At 48.7% G+C, this 18,359-nt stretch overlaps 6 non-coding genes across 6 annotated transcripts; all 6 read right to left on the bottom strand.

Annotated features, from left to right (window-relative positions):
• Positions 1–1,844: 1,844 nt before the first annotated feature.
• Positions 1,845–1,916, bottom strand: TRNAA-UGC (transfer RNA alanine (anticodon UGC)). Its single transcript has one exon. It is a non-coding gene; the product is annotated as a tRNA-Ala (tRNA).
• Positions 1,917–2,180: 264 nt separating this feature from the next.
• TRNAA-UGC (transfer RNA alanine (anticodon UGC)) lies at positions 2,181–2,252 on the bottom strand. Its single transcript has one exon. It is a non-coding gene; the product is annotated as a tRNA-Ala (tRNA).
• A 5,283-nt stretch (positions 2,253–7,535) lies between these two features.
• Positions 7,536–7,607, bottom strand: TRNAA-UGC (transfer RNA alanine (anticodon UGC)). The gene has a single exon. It is a non-coding gene; the product is annotated as a tRNA-Ala (tRNA).
• A 263-nt stretch (positions 7,608–7,870) lies between these two features.
• On the bottom strand, positions 7,871–7,942 carry TRNAA-UGC (transfer RNA alanine (anticodon UGC)). The gene has a single exon. It is a non-coding gene; the product is annotated as a tRNA-Ala (tRNA).
• Positions 7,943–13,171: 5,229 nt separating this feature from the next.
• On the bottom strand, positions 13,172–13,243 carry TRNAA-UGC (transfer RNA alanine (anticodon UGC)). Its single transcript has one exon. It is a non-coding gene; the product is annotated as a tRNA-Ala (tRNA).
• Positions 13,244–13,506: 263 nt separating this feature from the next.
• On the bottom strand, positions 13,507–13,578 carry TRNAA-UGC (transfer RNA alanine (anticodon UGC)). Its single transcript has one exon. It is a non-coding gene; the product is annotated as a tRNA-Ala (tRNA).
• Positions 13,579–18,359: the final 4,781 nt, after the last annotated feature.

Here is an 18,359-nt window from a genome sequence, read left to right as displayed (position 1 = left end):
CAGCACACACCCTGCCGAAGTCCCTAAGGCGTGGCTCACTACCGTATAGTAGTTATACGTGAACCTTTGCACCATGCTCCCGGTCTCCTCCTCGCCGTCTACCTTGGTTTCTTGCACGGCTAAAACGTCGAGGTCGTGGTCCACTAGTAGTCTGTAAACCTGACTCTGTTTCTTTTTGGCGGCCAGACCTCGAACGTTTAGCGTGCCGAGGCTAAGCGACGGGTTGGTAGCCATTATTGGTGAAAACCGGAGGGGAGAAGGCCCGGAGCATGGTGCTCACCTTAACGTCTAGCTGACCGCTAGACGCCTCCGTGGCCATCCGGTGGCCGTCGCCCGGGTTCCTCTTTGGTCGGCTTCGGGGTAAGCCTACGGTCAGTCTCCAGGTTCGGCTTAGGCTTGAGGGTGGAGCGCCTTCCAGGTAGCGTCTTAGCGGGTGGTGCCTCGGAGTCACCGCCGGCCTTTCCGTCGACTTTCTCCTCGTGCTGCAGGGATCTCTTGACCGGTGCCGAGACGGATTCGACGCGGGCGCTAGCAGGGGTCGCGTTGTCGTCCGCCTATGCCTGCGTTGCATCCGTAACTGGCTGGTGGCTCTCATTTTCTTGCGGGGCCGTCTTCACGCTCTCGACTGTAGCTGCTGGTTCTTTGGGGGGGGGGGATATTCCTTCCTCCTTCGGCTTGCTTGGTCGTCGCGCCGGTTTCTGCCGCCACTTTGCCGTTTCCAGCTCCCGTGGCCGCTTCCTCCACCTCGCTCACGTCCATTACATGGTCTAACGTCGACGGCTCGCTCTCCGCCGAACCCGCGGCTACTGCGTATGAACGCGCACAGTCCGCGTCGTTGTGTCCAAAAAGCCTGCACCGCGAGCAACGGGGAACCTTGCATTCACGACGAACGTGTCCAGAGCCCCGGCAGCGCAGACACTGCATGGGACGTCCTGGGACAACCACCAGCGCAAGCTCGCCGGCGACGCGGATCTGGTGGGGCAGGTCGTCGACTTTCATTGCTGCCTTCAGCTGCAGCAGCACTGCTCGGGTCGTCGAGCCCTTGTCGGAAACGCCATCCACTCGCCAGCGCTCCCGGGTCACTTCCGTCACTTTGCCGAAGGAGGCCAGCGCGGTCTTGACGTCTTCGTCGTCCACCCCATGCAGAAGCCAGTGGATACGAAGCTTCCCCTGTTGTTCCTTGGGGTCGATGACCAGGCAGCGACGCCCCTTCACCTGCAGCTCCTTCAGGGCCGCCAGCTTTTCGGCAGCCTCGGCTGTCTTCATCGTCACCGCCCATACATGGTTGATTTGGTATGCTCCAAGGGCGACGACGCCAGAGAGCATACCAACAGCTTGAAGCGCGTCTCGAAAATCTTCTACACGAAACGGGCGAACACGAGCGTCGCCATGCAAAAAAACTGTGTTTAAAACAATACGTCCTGTAGGTAGCCGAGGCAAAATTATCTGGTAATCCTTATCTTCTTCCGTCGAAAGCCTGTTGCCGCGGCTAACAGCCCCATATGCCGCTCCATTGGAGCCCATGATCCCGCGATCCGTTCAGCGCGGGAGCCGGAATCAGAATGGCTGAGCTATGCCCCCGAATTGCGCATAAACGGGAATATTACGGACTTCATGTAGTATTTTAATAGAATCGTATGAAAAATTGAGCAGTTTTCATCCAATCACGTGCGTTATGGTTTGAAGCGCTAAGGCCTACACTTACTACTATGTGGCGGCGGAGGAAGTCAGTGCTCGGAAAGCGATTCCTTCAGTGCGCATTGCTGCTATTATGTGCGCAGTGCGAAATAATTAGTTCATCGTTTTCACTATTGTATAAAAATATAAAAATTACGCAGCACACGTGGAGGTACCGGGGATCGAACCCGGGGCTTCTCACATGCAAAGCGAGCGCTCTACCTCTGAGCTATACCCCCGAATTACGTTTAAACGGGAATATTACGCACTTCATGTAGTATTGTAATAGAATCGTATGAAAAATTGAGAAGTTTTGATCCAATCACGTGCGTTAAGGCTTGAAGCGCTAAGGCCTACACTTACTACTATGTGGCGGCGGAGGAAGTCAGTGCTCGGAAGGCGATTCCTTCAGTGCGCATTGCGTGCTATTATGTGCGCAGTGCGAAATAACTAGTTCATCGTTTTCACTATTGTATAAAAAAATAAAAATTACGCAGCCAACGTGGAGGTACTGGGGATCGAACCCGGGGCTTCTCGCATGCAAAGCGAGCGCTCTACCTCGGAGCTATACCCCCTTTTTCTTTTTTTCTTTATTTCCGAAGTTCACATGAGGAACAATAAGTCACAAACGATAAAGCACTTCAGCTACGCTTGAGCTGAGGCGACCAAAGTTAAAATTTCTTCAAACTCACTAAATCATCAAGAAGTGTTACCCACTGAGGTGGGTCATGCTGTGCCCGGATGCATTCCCGAAGGTAAGCAGGGCTTTCAATAAAGTTTTCACGTGCACTGCGCGTATTAACATCTGCATGCCTTACTTGCATTCGTGTTTTCCACAAGCTGTGGAGGCCAAGAAGCATGAACAAATCATATGGTACATCTTCGTGATCAACCGGTAAAAAGCTGATACCATAAGGGTCTAGTGGTAACTCTTTCTTTATAGTTCTCTGTAGGACGTCCCAGTGGAATATCGCGTCCCAGCAGTCCAGAAAAACATGTTCGACTGTCTCTGGCCTCTTACATAAAAGACAGTTCGTTGTCCAAGGGACAAAGATTCCCTTTTCTTGAAGCCACGTTTTGACAGGTAATGTATTAGAGTGTAACTTGAAAAAGAATGTTTTCACGCCTGGCCTAACTGGCATCTTCTTCACTCGCTTTAAATTATTCTGCCCTGGGCCTCCACGATAAGGCGCCCGGTACAATGGCACCGGCAGCATGATATCCACAAGATCCTTGTACAGCTTTTTCTTGGGAACACTGTACAAATAGTCTGGGGAAAAACGCACTTCTAACAACTTACAAGAAAGCACAACCTCGCGCAAAAATCCGGTTACAGCACCGCACATGTTTTCACCAGAGGACACTATCTTTCTTGGGAGTAGCCTCTGCAATCGGACCTGTATAACCGTTCTTATGAAGGTGTCATTTTGATCACGAAAGAAAATAAAGCGTGATACCACTTGACGCAAAAACAAATGAACCAGTCCAAGGCCTCCACTCTTCACTGAAAGAAACAGGTTTGTTCTCCTCGTTTTTTCCCAGGTCGAAGTCCAAAGAAAGACGGCAAATATACGTTGCAATTTTTGAATAGAGGTCCGCGAAGCACACAGCACATTCATGAGGTACCATATTTTTGAAATTAGAAAAACATTGCAGACAAAGGCACGTGAGAAAATTGACAGATTCCTTCCCTGCCATGCTCCCGCTTTCTCTCTCGCCCTTGACATCTCTTCGTTCCAAAGTGGGCTGGGATCGCGATAACATTCTAGGGGCACACCAAGGTATCGCGTTGGCATGGGAGACCATTGCAGCCGTGAGAAAAATTGTGGTGTAATATCCCATTCCCCGTGCCAAAATCCAGAACTTTTTTCCCAGTTTACTTGACATCCAATCTGGTTACAAAACCTTTCCAGAATGTTTGTAACTTCACAAATGCTTTCTCTGTTCGTGCAAAATACCGCTATGTCGTCCGCATACGCAAGAAGTTTCACCTGAGCAGATTGCAGCTTGAAACCCGTGACGTAGTCACTGTTGATAATGGCCAGACATAAAGGCTCTAGATACGCTGCAAAAAGGAGGGGAGAGAGCGGACAACCTTGCCTCACTGAAGAACGCACTGTGAGGCGCTCAGTAAGGTCACCATTAACTATAATGCGTGCCATACAATTTGCGTACGCCATTTTTACTCTTTCTACTATTACACTACCCAGGTTAGCGTGCTCTAGAATGGAGAAAAGAATGTCATGTGAAACGCGGTCGAACGCTTTAGCCAAGTCCAGCTGTATCATAGCTACCTGGTTTCCAAGCGCGTCAACACATTCCAATACGGTTCTGGCCACATGTATATTTGTAGCAATGCTGCGTCCTCTGATGCCACAGGTTTGGTGCGGCCCTACTAATTTGTCGATTACACTCTGAAGTCGTTTGGCTAGTACTTTCATGTACACCTTGTAGTCGACATTAGTGAGGCTGATAGGTCTGTAGGAACCCACTAACATTCGTTTCTCCGGATCATGAGACTTGGGAATAAGTACAATGTGTGAAATACCAAAGGACAGTGGAACTTTTTTGCGTTCATAGGCTTCTGTTATCACTTGTAACAAGAACTGAGAAACATCATGTTTAAAGGTTTTATAGAAGCCAGCGTTCAGCCCATCTGGCCCCGGCGCTTTTCCAGACGGAAGATCATCTATTGCTTTCTCGATCTCTTCCAAAGTAATAGGCAATTCAAGACGCTCTTTTACATCATTGTCGAGTGTTGGCATTAGTCGGAGGAAATCCCCTTCAAACCCTTGCGCATGCTCGCGCCTATTGCCGAAAAGTTCAGCAAAGTATTCCGTAATAGCGCGCTGAATCTCACTAGGGTCGCTTGTAATGTGCCCCTCGTATCTTACTTGCCTGATTTCCTTCTGGCAAGCGTACCGCTTTTCATCTGATAGCGCCCGCTTTGTAGGCGCTTCGCCTGCCCACAAGTTATCGCTCCTTGAGCGTATTATTGCTGCTCTATACCTGTCAGTGTCAATTGTTTCGATCTGACACTTCACGTCTTTTTTTTCTTTACTAAAATTTCCTGGCTTATTGGTTTCCATCCTAACCAAGCACTCAAGTTGTTCGCGAAGTTCCCTTTCTTTTTCTTTCTGTTTATACCGAATTGCGCTACTTTTTCCTATAGCTTTAAGCTTCACTCGTTCTTTGAAACTTTCCCATTCAACGGCAAAGCAGTCCACTTGCTCAGCTAGTACCCCATCAAGATCACTTAATTTCCTTGACAAATCCTTCATCGTCTAAAATTTTCTCATTTAGTTTCCAAAGGTACCAATTAAAGCGTGATTTCCTTCCCTTCGTTCCAAAAGTCGCGCTTACAAGGCAATGATCACTAAACGACACAGGTTTTACATCATAGGCTGTGCATACTGGCAAGAGATCAGCAGAAACATACAGCCTATCTAATCTTGCGTGACTGTCGCGTTGAAAGTGTGTGTAATCAGGCCGTGTTCCAGCCGAAAACACACTTCCAACGTCCTCCAATAAATAATCGTGCACAAATTGAGTCAACAGTTCCGCGCTCTTGTCCCTCACTGGTCTACACTTCGCTCGGTCAGTAGCAGCACATACGCAGTTAAAGTCTCCCAATACAAGCAACACCTTGTCACAATTCAAGTACGGCTCAATGGAATCAAAAAAACATTTACGTTCACTTTCAACATTGGGGGCATAAACACATACAACGCGCCAGTGTAGGTTTGAAAAAGAAAAATCAACAACCAAGAGGCGGCCACTTTCACATGCAAATACAGACTCCCCACTTATACCTAATGTGTTGCGAATGAAGATAAGGCATCCACCCGATGTCCCAACGGAGTGACACACACACACTTCAAAGTTGGCGCGGAAAGGGGGCACCATGCGGTCAGCATGTTCTTGCGACTCTATCTTTGATTCTTGCACAGCTATTAGGTCAAGGTCATTATCAATAAGCAGGCGATTAAGCTGACATTGCCGCCTTCGTGCTCCCAGCCCTCTAACATTCAAAGTTGCTACACGCAATGGGGTTCTTAGTTCAACTACCATACGTTTACGTAATAAAAAGTGGCGCGATCCGCATGGTGCCTACCTCTGTCGACCATGTGATTTTCCCGACTGGAGTTCCGCAATGATGTACGGGGGGTCTGTCTGGCCACCCAAAGGGTTGACTGGTGCTTGTCTCGAAGTGGTCTGAGGCACCTCCTCGTCGCATCCTCCACTTTGCATGCGCGCAAACTCGAAAAGTCAGCCAAAAACACCGTGTCGGTCGATACACAACCGACGCTGACATTCCACAGAACACAGGAAAAAATTTACGGAGGCAGTTTACCTGCCTGCCGTGACTCGGCCAAAAGGTTTGGACGCGGCTTCAACGACGAACGTCGACTTCCTGTCGTTTTTGGAGGCGGCTCCCCACTGCTACTACCACCAGGCTGCAGGTTCTCACCGGCGCTCTCTTCGCGGGACCGTTTTCCAGCGGTTAGGGCAGCCGCTTCATCGTCGGCGTCCATGGCGTCGGCAATGCGAGGCTCCACGCGGTCCGGGGTTTTCAGTGAAGCTTTCGTATCGGCCACCGCACTGTGACCGCTGTCGCTTTCGGGGTCACGCTGCGCTAGCTGAGATGCCACCACTGCTGGAGACGTCAACGTTGTCGTTGTCTTCTGCTTAACCAGAGGCGTAAACGAAGGCCCATCTTTCGTCTCCGTTTTCCCAGTTGTCCTCGCTGCCTCTTCTGCGTCCGCCTCATCCATCAAATGCTCCGAGGCATCTTCACTGGTTCCAGGGCCGGCGATGCTTGCATAAGTACGGGGGCACTCACCGTCTTCGTGACCGAAACGTCGACAAGCTCCGCATCGCGGCACCTTACACTCCCGTCGAATGTGTCCCGTACCTCGGCAGCGAAGACATAACGGAGGCCTTCCAGGCACAACGACGAGTGCCAACTCACCCCCAACGTTAAGCTGGTGCGGCAAGTCGTCCAGTTTAACGCCAGCTTTCAATTTCAGCGTGACCATCCTGCTCGTTGAGCCTTTCTCTGACACGCCGTGCACACGCCAGCGCTCCCGGGCCACCTCGGAGACCTTTCCGTACGGTGCGAGCGCGACACGCACGTCCTCGTCCAGCACGGTGTGAAGCAGCCAATGGAGCTTGAGACGTACTACGTCCTGGTTCGCCGGGTCAATAACCAAGCAGCGGCGTTCTTTGACGCGCAGCTCACTGACGCCTGCAATCTTCTTAACGGCATCCGCATCCTTCAGCGTGATGGCCCAGACGTGGCTCATCCGATACGCCCCCAGGGCGATACTATCCGAGAGCAGCGATTGCCTAGCCAACGCGTCTCGAAAATCTTCCACCCGGTACGGGCGGGCCCTGATATCCGCGTGCAAAAAAACAGTATTTAAAACTAAACGCCCGGTTGGGAGACTTGGCAGAACAACCTGGTAGTCGTTTTCCATTTCCATAGCCCTGTTACCGCGGCCAGAACTGGCCGCTGAAGCCGCTCCAACGGAGCCCGTCATCATACGTCCGTCACGCTTGGTGGCCGGAAGCAGAATCCTGAGCAATACCCCCGAATTACGTTTAAACGGGAATATTATGCACTTCATGTAGTATTTTAATAGAATCATATGAAAAATTGAGCAGTTTTGATCCAATCACGTGCGTTATGGCTTGAAGCGCTAAGGCCTACACTTACTACTATGTGGCGGCGGAGGAAGTCGGTGCTCGGAAGGCGATTTCTTCAGTGCGCACTGCTGCTATTATGTGCGCAGTGCGAAAGAATTAGTTCATCGTTTTCAGCATTGTATAAAAAAATAAAAATTACGCAGCCAACGTGGAGGTACCGGGGATCGAACCCGGGGCTTCTCGCATGCAAAGCGCGCGCTCTACCTCTGAGCTATACCCCCGAATTACGTTTAAACGGGAATATTACGCACTTAATGTAGTATTGTAATAGAATCGTATGAAGAATTGAGCAATTTTCATCCAATCACGTGCGTTATGGCTTGAAGCGCTAAGGCCTACACTTACTACTTTGTGGCGGCGGAGGAAGTCGGTGCTCGGAAGGCGATTTCTTCAGTGCGCACTGCTGCTATTATGTGCGCAGTGCGAAAGAATTAGTTCATCGTTTTCAGCATTGTATAAAAAAATAAAAATTACACAGCCAACGCGGAGGTACTGGGGATCGAACCCGGGGCTTCTCGCATGCAAAGCGAGCGCTCCACCTCTGAGCTATACCCCCTTTTTTTTTTCTTTATTGCCGACTTCGACGTACTCAATCAAGGTTTACAAAGATAAAACGTGTGGACCACACTTTGGCCAACACGCTACTAAAATCTTTTTAACAACGCTAATTCATCAAATAAGGAGATCCATTGTGGTGGATCAGGCAGCGCTTTGAACGCATCTCTTACACACACAACACTCGCAATGAAGTTTTCCCGAGCCGGACGAACAACAATGTCTCCGTTTTGAAATTGCAATCTAGTTTTCCACATAGCGTGGAGGCTCAGGATCATAATAAGGTCATACGGGACACCCTCGGCGTTATCAATCGGTAAGAAGCGTATTCCATATGGGTCCAGGGTTTTTTCAATGTTCTCTGCAGAACATCCCAGTGAAAGATGGCGTCCCAGCAATCTAAGAATGTATGTTCTATTGTTTCCGGTTTTTTTGCATAATAAGCAGTCGGTGCTCCAGGGGATGAAAATACCCTTCTCATGAAGCCAGGTCTTAACGGGAAGTGTGTTTGTGTGCAATTTGAAGAAAAAAGATTTAACTGACGGCTGTATTGGCATTTTTTTCACTCTCTTTAGAACGTCTTGTCCTGGGCCTCCACGTTGCGGAGAACGGTACAAAGGTGGAGGGAACATCGTGTCCACGAGATCTCTGTATAGTTTTTTCTTGGTAACGGTGGACAGGTATTGCTGTGAAAAACCTACGTTCAACATCTTATATGAACATACCACTTCACGTAGGTAACCAGTCACTGCTCCTGACATATTGTGAACAGTCAAAACAATGAATCCTGGAAGTTGTCTACACAGCCGTACCTGTATCACTGTCCGGAGAAAAGGATCGTTTTGATCCCGTAAAAACACAAAGCGTGAGACGACTTGTCGCAGAAACAAATGAGCTAAACCAAGCCCACCTTTCTTGACCGGGAGGAACAAGTTCATTCGACTCATCCTCTCCCAGGTGGAGGCCCAAATGAATATGGTGAAAACACGGTGAACTTTTTGTACGCTTACCCTCGCAGCACACAACACATTCATAACGTACCATATCTTAGAAACTAAAAAAAGGTTGCAAACAGTGGCTCTAGAAAACATTGACAATTGTTTTCCTCTCCACCCATCAGCCTTTTCCTTTGCTTTCGACACTTGATCTAGCCAGTACGATTCAGGTTCACGGTAATTTCCGAGAGGCACACCCAAGTATTGGGTTGGTAACGTCGACCACTTCAGTCGATAAAAGGTCTCCGGCGTGTCTTTCCAACTACCATGCCAGAAGCCGTAACTCTTATCCCAGTTTATCTGGGCTGCAGTTGAATCAAAAAATTTTTCAACGACAGTCGTTGCCTCTTTAATGCTCGCTTTGGTTGTGCAGAAAATCGCGATATCGTCGGCATATGCCAAAATTTTAACGTGGGCTGCCTGCAGCCGATAGCCTGCTATGCGCTCGTTATTTCTGATCGCCAAACAGAGTGGTTCGAGATAAGCAGCAAATAGAAGCGGCGACAGCGGGCATCCTTGCCGCACCGACGAGAGCACGGGAAAGCTATCGGTGAGCTCCCCATTAACAATGATGCGCGTTAAGCATTCTCTGTACGCCATCATGACGCCTTCCGTTATGACTTTGCCAACGTTCGCATGTTCCAGTATGGAGAACAAAGCCTTGTGCGAGACGAGGTCGAAAGCCTTTGCCAAATCGATCTGCATCATCGCGACGTGATCGCCAATCACATCGCAGCACTCAAGCACACTTCGAGCCGTGTGTACATTCGTTGCAATGCTGCGGCCTTTAATGCCACAAGTCTGGTGCGGCCCTACCAATGTTTTAATTACACTTTGCAGTCGTTTGGCCAAAGCTTTCATGAATATTTTATAGTCGACGTTGGCTAGAGTTATCGGGCGATATGACCCTGGCAACAAAAGTTTTTCCTCGTCATCACTCTTCGGAATTAGCACGATATGCGAGGTTGTGAATGGCAAGGGCAATCTTTTTCGCTCATACGCTTCGCTGATAACTTCGTGAAGAACACGGGCCAATGCAGACTTCAAGGTTTTATAGAAAGTGGCCCCCAAGCCATCTGGCCCAGGCGCTTTACCAATGGATAACTCGTTTATTGCGCACTCTATCTCACTCAGGCTAATTGGCAGTTCCAGCCGTGTCCTGACTTCTTCATCGAGCTTTGGCATCAGCGAGAGAAATTCACTCTGGTAGCTACATTTAGGATTCCGCGGATGAGCTAAAATTGCTTTAAAGTGATCGGCGATCCCTTGCTTGATGTCATTTTTGTCGGATGTAATGTGATTGCCTTTAGCTAGCTGGCGGATTTCTTTCCGACAAGCGTACTTTTTCTCGTCAGATAAAGCTTGTTTAGTTGGAGTTTCTCCCGCCCACAACTTCTCAGACCTTGATCTCACAAGTGCTGCTTTGTATTTTTCTGTATCTATCCTTTCTAGTTCAGTTCTCACTTCCTTTAATTCGTTAACATACACACCAGGCTCGACACTTTCCATGCTAATAAAAAATTGCAGTTGCTGGCGAAGCTTTGTTTCTGCTTGTTTCAGGTTGTGTCGAATGACACTGCTTCTTTCAATGGCCATTGTTTTTACTTTCTGTTTAAATTCTTCCCATTGAATGGCAAAGCTTAATGGCTTGGCTGAAGTCAGGTTTTCTAGTTCCTTCGCTACAGCATCGACAAAAGGATCGTCATTCAACAACTGCGCATTCATTTTCCAGAGATCCCAGTTAAAGGGCCGTTTGCTCTGTCCTTTCCCGAACGTGGCAGTTACCAAGCAGTGATCACTGTATGCTACAGCTTGCACATCATATTCACAACATAAGGGCACTAATTCGGCTGACACGTATAATCTATCTAATCGAGCGTGGCTATCACGCTGGAAGTGGGTAAATCGCGGGCGAGTACCGCTGGCAAAAACAGTACCCACATCTTCCAGGTCATAATCATGCACCACTGCGTTTAGAAATTCGGCACTCTTATCACGAATGCGTGAACATTTTGCTCGGTCTTCAGCGTAGCAAACACAGTTAAAATCACCCAGCAGTATTACGACCTTGGAACAGTTTACATACGCTTCAAGGCGCTCAAAGAAGGATCGACGGTCCGTTTCAATATTCGGCGCATAGATACAAATAGCACGGTAATCCACATCCACAAAACAGAAATCAGCCACTAAGAGGCGCCCAGTTTCACACGAAAACACTGACTGCACACAAATGCCAAAATTATTTCTTAGGAATATAGCGCAGCCGCCTGATCCACCAACCGCGTGACAAACGCACACGTCAAAGTGAGCTCTAAAATTGGACACCATTCTGTCGGTTAGCTCTTGGCTCTCAATTTTCGTTTCTTGGATTCCTACTATGTGTAAGTCATTATCCAAGAGGAGACGACTTAGCTGACATTGCCGTCTTCTTGCACTGAGCCCTCGTACGTTTAACGTAGCTACACGTAGCCTTCCTTCGACATTAACCGCCATGGCTACACGGTAGAGTGGTGCCCATCACAGTTACACAGGTATGAGCGCTCATAAAGGTGCGCCGATAACCACGTCGAATGCCTTTAAAGGAGACGCCGCTCGACCTTCCGGAAAGGGCACTCAAGTGCAACTTGGGCCCCCTTTCCTGGCAAGGTTCTACAGAAATAGTGCTCAGGATCACGGCCATTGCACTCACCAACCCCCCAACCCCACTCGAACTAGACAGCACGGAATTACGGAGGCGGTTTACCCGCCTGCCGTGGATCGACCGTGACGTTCGGCCGAAGCTTCAAGGTCGACCTCCTTATACCTGGCGCTTTGGGCGGTGGCTCGTCTCCGCCGCTGCCGTCCTGTTTCGCCGTCCGGCTAACGGTCTGGTTGTGGGGCCGTTTCCCCGTCGGTTGGGTAGTTGGGCCGGTAAGGGTGTCTATGCCTTCAGGTTCAACGAGGCAGGAGGTCACCTCCGCCTCAGGTGGGGTTTTCTCTTCAGCATTCGGCATGGCCGCGGTACCCTCTGCAGTCGCTTGTTGGTGTCCTGTGACAACAGCCTGAGCGACTTGTTTCTCCTCCTGTTCAAGCCGCACCGCCGGCTTTGCCACGACGTCAGCTGCTTCACCCGCCGCGGACGACGTGTCTTCCATGTCCGCCTCGTCCACGAGTAGGGCGGAGTTGTCCTCGTTGCCCATGGGTCCGGTGACGCTAGCGTACGTGCGCTCACACTGGCTGTCCTCATGACCGAAGCGTCGGCAGGCACCACACCGTGGAATACGGCACTCACGACGAATGTGGCCCGTGCCGCGGCAGCGTAGGCAAAGAGGAGCTCTGCCCGGCACAACCACGAGAGCCAGTTCCCCGGCGACGCTAACCTGATGCGGAAGGTCGTCGAGCTTTACGCCCGGCTTCAACTTCAGCGTAACGAGCCTTGTTGTTGAGTTCTTATCAGCCACGCCGTGAACCCGCCAGCGCTCGCGGACGACGTCAGTGACCTTTCCAAACGGCGCGAAGGCAAAACGTACGTCCTCGTCAGGAACGCTGGGCAGCAGCCAATGCACTTTCAGGCGTATGTACGTCCTGGTTGGCGGGGTCGATGACGAGACACCGGCCCTTCTTGACCTGCAGCTCTCCAACGCTGACGATCTTTTTCACCGCGTCGCTGTCCTTGAAGGTCACGGCCCACACATGGCTCATACGGTAGGCCCCGAGAGCAGCCACTTCCGGCAGGAGCGATAACTGAGCGAGTGCACCCCGAAAATCTTCCACCCGGTATGGGCGGGCCCTGATATCACAGTGTACAAAAACGGTATTCAAAACAAAACGCCCTGTTGGCAGACTGGCAAAACAACTTGATACTCCTCGTCCGAGGCAGAAATCCTGGTACCGCGGCCCGTCTGGGCCGCTGAGCCGCTCCTACGGAGCCCATGATTTACACGTCCGTCACGCTCGGTGGCAGGAAGAGGAATCCCTCTGAGCTATACCCCCGAATTACGTTTAAACGGCAATATTACGCACTTCATGTGGTATTGTAATAGAATCGTATGAAAAATTGAGCAGTTTTGATCCAATCACGTGCGTTATGGCTTGAAGCGCTAAGGCCTACACTTACTACTATGTGGCGGCGGAGGAAGTCAGTGCTCGGAAGGCGGTTTCTTCAGTGCGAATTGCTGCTATTATGTGCGCAGTGCGAAAGAACTAGTTCATCGTTTTCACTATTGTATAAAAAATTAAAATTTGCGCAGCCAACGTGGAAGTACCGGGGATCGAACCCGGGGCTTCTCGCATGCAAAGCGAGCGCTCTACCTCTGAGCTATACCCCCGAATTGCGCATAAACGGGAATATTACGCACTTCATGTAGTATTTTAATAGAATCGTATGAAAAATTGAGCAGTTTTGATCCAATCACGTGCGTTATGGCTTGAAGCGCTAAGGCCTACACTTACTACTATGTGGCGGCGGAGGAAGTCAGTGCTCGGAAGGCGATTCCTTCAGTGCGCATTGCTGCTAATATGTGCGCAGTGCGAAAGAATTAGTTCATCGTTTTCACTATTGCATAAAAAAATAAAAATTACGCAGCACACGTGGAGGTACCGGGGATCGAACCCGGGGCTTCTAGCATGCAAAGCGAGCGCTCTACCTCTGAGCTATACCCCCGAATTTTTTTTTTTTTCTTTATTGCATGGAAATAATGGTAGTGTCAAATCAATGCAGTTACATTACATATGAACATACACGCACACAAAACAAATTCACACACAGTATGCAGTCCAATGACAGTTCAAAATTCTGGCAAACAAACACAAGCGTCCAGACGCGAAATCCATTCAGGTACGGGATCATATGTAGCAACCACACTACGGACTTGAGCAGTCTCTTCACGGAAGATAGACCTTGTCGAGCGAGGTGGCTCGGCATGTCTGTCGATCATTCGACTTCTCCATAATGAATGAAGTCCTAATAACATAAACAAATCGTATGGTGTATTACTGGCTGTCTTTTTGAAAGGAAGGAACCGGATACCATAACATGTGAGAGGAAAGTCTTTTTTGAGAGTTCTTTGTAGAATGTCCCAAAAATGAAATGCGTCACGACAAAGTATAAAGCAATGCTCTATTGTCTCGGGTTGATTGCAAAGTCTACAATTTGTATTCCAGGGTACGAACAGTCCTTTTTCCTGAAGCCACGTTTTAACTGGCAGTGTGGAGGTGTGCAGCTTAAAGAAAAACGTTTTCGCTCCAGGCGCAATGCACATTTTACGGACACGGCAAAGAACATCTTGACCAAATAGAGACAGATACGGCTTTCGGTACAGAGGTTCAGGGAAAAGGTTATCTATAAGTGCTAGATTTAGCGACGTGCGATTAACGGTAAACAAATATTCAAGGGTGAATCTGGCTTTTAAGAAGGAAATAGTGTCGACAAGTTCCTTTAGGAAGCCCCATACCGGTAGTTCTTGAGCAAAGTTTGTCGTGACATAAAGAAAAGGGAGGTGTGACGCAAGACGTGCTCGATTAACTGCGAGCAGGAATGGATGACGGACATTTTTAAGGTAAAATAAGCGCATGACCAATTGTCGCACAAACAAATGCACAAGACCCAGGCCTCCCTTTTCAAGCGGGAGAAAAAGGTTGTCCTTTCTCATGGCTTCCCATGATGAATGCCAAATAAAACATGCAAATATTCTATGAAATGCCTGGACATGGACACGTGAGCAGTGTAAGACCTGCAGAACATAAAGAAGCTTCGAAGCGAGAAATGTATTGCATGCCTTAGCTCTCGCAAAAATGGAGAGGTCACGTCCCTGCCAGGTTGTCACCTTTCGACGAATAGTGGTTATCGTGGACGTCCAATGAGGTCCACTATTACGGAAGTTATCGAGAGGTACTCCAAGATATCGCAACGGAGACTGATTCCAATGAATATTCGCGAATATAGAGGGAGTGAGTGCCCACATGCCTAGCCAAAAGCCTCTACTTTTTTCAAAATTTACAGTAGCTCCTGCAGTCTCACAGAAACGCAGGGTAGCGTCTATTGCCTTGGCAATGCTTGGCTTATCGACGCAAAAGAAGGCGATGTCATCTGCATAAGCTAGCACTTTAATTTCCTCATCGGCATACCTGTATCCTTTAATGCTCGAGTCGCAAAGCACGCTTAAGCAAAGCGGTTCTAAGTATATGGCGAAGAGTAAAGGCGAGAGAGGACAACCTTGACGAACGGATGACTGTATCTGTATTATATCTGAGAGGGTACGGTTCACAATTAACTTTGTAGTGCAATGTTTATAACAAAGTGTTATACCATTGTATAATACATCCCCTAACTGAAGATGTCGCAGTAGTTGGAACAAAAATTTGTGTTGAACCTTATCAAAAGCTTTGGCGAGGTCAATCTGGAGTAGAGCTACTTGATCCGTACTACCCTCTATGCACTCAAGGACTGAACGTGCGATATGAACATTTGTCTGTATAGAGCGGCCTCGAATTCCGCATGTTTGATGATCACCTACTAATTTAGTAATGACTGTCTGCAATCTATTTGTCAGTACTTTTGCAAATATCTTGTAATCCACGTTACACAACGATATCGGCCTATATCCGTTTACCCTCTTTATTAGTTCATCATCAGTGCTCTTTGGTATCAAGGTTGTGTGGCACTGATAGAAAGATGGAGGAAGCTCACCATATTTATAGGCTTCCTCGAAAAGCTGCTCAAGAAAAGGACACAGGAATTCCTGAAATTTTATATAAAATTCCGCACTAAGGCCATCAGGGCCAGGCGTCTTGTTTTTCTGAAGCGTTTCGATGGCAAAATTAATTTCTTCTCGAGTGATTGGCCCATCAACGCTGAGGCGATCGTCTTCTTCTAAGTGTGGCATAAGCGAAATAAACTGATCAGCGTTTTCTTCGTATCCATTCTGAGGCTTAATTGCAGTGAAAAGATCTTTATAATGAGCTTCAAATAGGTTTATTATTTGGGACGTTTCTGTGTATATAGACCCACCAGACTCAATTTCCAATATTTGCTTGGAAAGCGCATATCGCTTTTCATCACCGAGAGCCCTTTTTGTGGGCTGCTCTTCTGTGAAGCGAGTTGTGCGTGAACGTACCATTGCTCCTTTGTACACTTCCGTCTCATATTTCTGTATTTGTGCGCGAACTGCATTTATTTCATCACTATACAATCCTGGTTCTTGGCTTTCGAAAGCGTGCAGCTTGTGCAGTAGATCATGAAGGTAATGCTTTTCAGCTTTTTTTCTTTGAGACAGGTCACATGAAATGGCAATCGCTTCATTTTTCACTCTATTTTTGAACATTTCCCATTGAGCAAACAATGGAAGCTCTTGACATTGTGTTATTTCTAGCCATAATTCTTTCACTTTGTTTACAAAACTTTCCTCTCGTAAAAGTTGCGTATTAAGTTTCCACAGTGCCCAGTTCGGAGCAAGCTTGCGAAATTTTCGAGGACCCCATGAAACAGCTACCAAACAGTGGTCTGTGAAAAATACAGGCTTCACGGCGTAGTTGTGGATGTGAGACCAGAGATTCGTCGAAACATACACACGATCAAGTCGAGCATGGGAGACGCCTTGAAAGTGCGTGAACCGCACCCAAGAAGGTGTGTAGGCTCCCACGTCTATCAGATTGTGATCTTCCGCTAACTGATGCAGGAAAGTAGCACTTGCATCATAACGATTAGTTAGGAATGAGTGATCTCTGGAATCACAAACACAGTTGAAGTCTCCCAACAGTACCAAATCTCTGTCAGTATCTAGGAGCGGAGCAAGTGAGAGGAAGAAAGCCCACCTGTCATTAACTTTTGAGGGAGCATAAACGCAAATAAACCGCCAATTACGGCCATGAAAAGAGAGGTCACAGCATATAAGGCGGCCTTCCCCATCAACACGTAGCGACAATGAAGAATGATTTAACTGCTTTCTGATTAACAAAAAGCATCCAGCGGAAGCACCACATGCTTGGCTAATACACACCTCGTAATCAGGTTGAAAAGTTTGCAGCGCAAGGTTGAAATCACCAGCAGACGATATCTTTGTCTCTTGCACTGCACCAACATCAACTTCATGCTGCCTAAGCACGTGTAGTAACTGCTGCTGGCGTCTTATATTCCTCAGCCCACGTACGTTGAGTGTCGCTACACATAAGGGGAGGGTGAAGGCGGTAGCCATTTTGCTCACCTAAAGCTTTTGTGTTTCATCGCCCTTGGCCACAGGTAAATCTGTGGTCTTGCTCCCTTTGGACTTCTTTGTGGCACTCTCCTGACTACGCTGATAAAACCGGCGCGGCACATTATTACCAGGAGAGGGAGGTCGCTGAGCAATAGGAGACACTTTCTCGGGCGCCTGTAGTGCACTTGCTGTTGCTTCGTCGTTGAATGGTGCCGGACGTTTCCTTGTCTGACTTATGTCCATCGCCTCTTCCTCTTCTTCCTTGTCATCAGGGGGCTTTTCTTTAAGGCTTGCTAGGCCAGGTGGGCAAACTGAGTCGTCCTCGCCTGTAGCCTCGCTAGTATTACTTGGGCTGGTGTGACTGCTTGGCGTTGGCTTCAAGGACTCCTGGTCTTCGTCCCTAATGCCACCTGTAGTCTCTCCGGTGGCATCTACTACCTCTGTAGAATCCATGAGATGGTCCAGTTGTGGCTCGTCTGCGTTATATTGCCCAGAACGAAGCTTATTGGCGTATGTGGACACGCAGGCGTCCGCTGAGTGACCAAATCGGTGGCACTGTAAGCATCTCGGTGTTCTGCATTGTCGACGAACGTGTCCCACACGCTTGCAACGAAGGCACAGCGGAGGCCTACCGGGGATAAGTACGAGGCACTGGTGTCCATAAATGGACATAATGTGCGGTATTGAGCTTACGGTGATAGTGTCCTTGAGCACCAAGGAAACCTCCCGGTTTGTTGTCACCCACTGTTCCATACCAGTGCACCTCCATACTTCTCTCTCCACCGACTTCACCTGACCATAGCTCTGGAACGCCTCTTCAACGCGTCGTGGTTCAAGGTGAGGTGGAAGCCATAGTAATTTAAGCTTGATGTTTTTAGTCTCCGGATCTATCACCATGCACTTCAGCCCTTTGACACGGAGCTCACCACAAGCGACGAGAGTTTGTTTTGCCGCACTACTAGCGCAAGTAACCATCCATACATGGCTCATTTGATACTGTCCGACACCTACAATATCTGAAGTATTCACTACCTCAAGCAGAGCGTCTCGGAAGTCAGGAGCACGGTATGGTCTGCCACTCAAGTCTGCATGAAGGAAGATAGAATTCAAAACGTCGTTACCGGTTGGTAGACGCGGGAGGACAACTTTGTAACTTGCATCTTCGGTCAAAAACGGGGTCGACGATCCTCGGCCTGGGGCCGATACGCTGTTTCCAGCAGAGAGCATTTCCGAGCACAGCCGTTCCACACGG

This window comes from Dermacentor andersoni, chromosome 3, assembly GCF_023375885.2.
Source record: "Dermacentor andersoni chromosome 3, qqDerAnde1_hic_scaffold, whole genome shotgun sequence".
Classification (NCBI taxonomy): domain Eukaryota; kingdom Metazoa; phylum Arthropoda; class Arachnida; order Ixodida; family Ixodidae; genus Dermacentor; species Dermacentor andersoni.
This window is presented reverse-complemented; position numbering and strand designations above follow the sequence as displayed.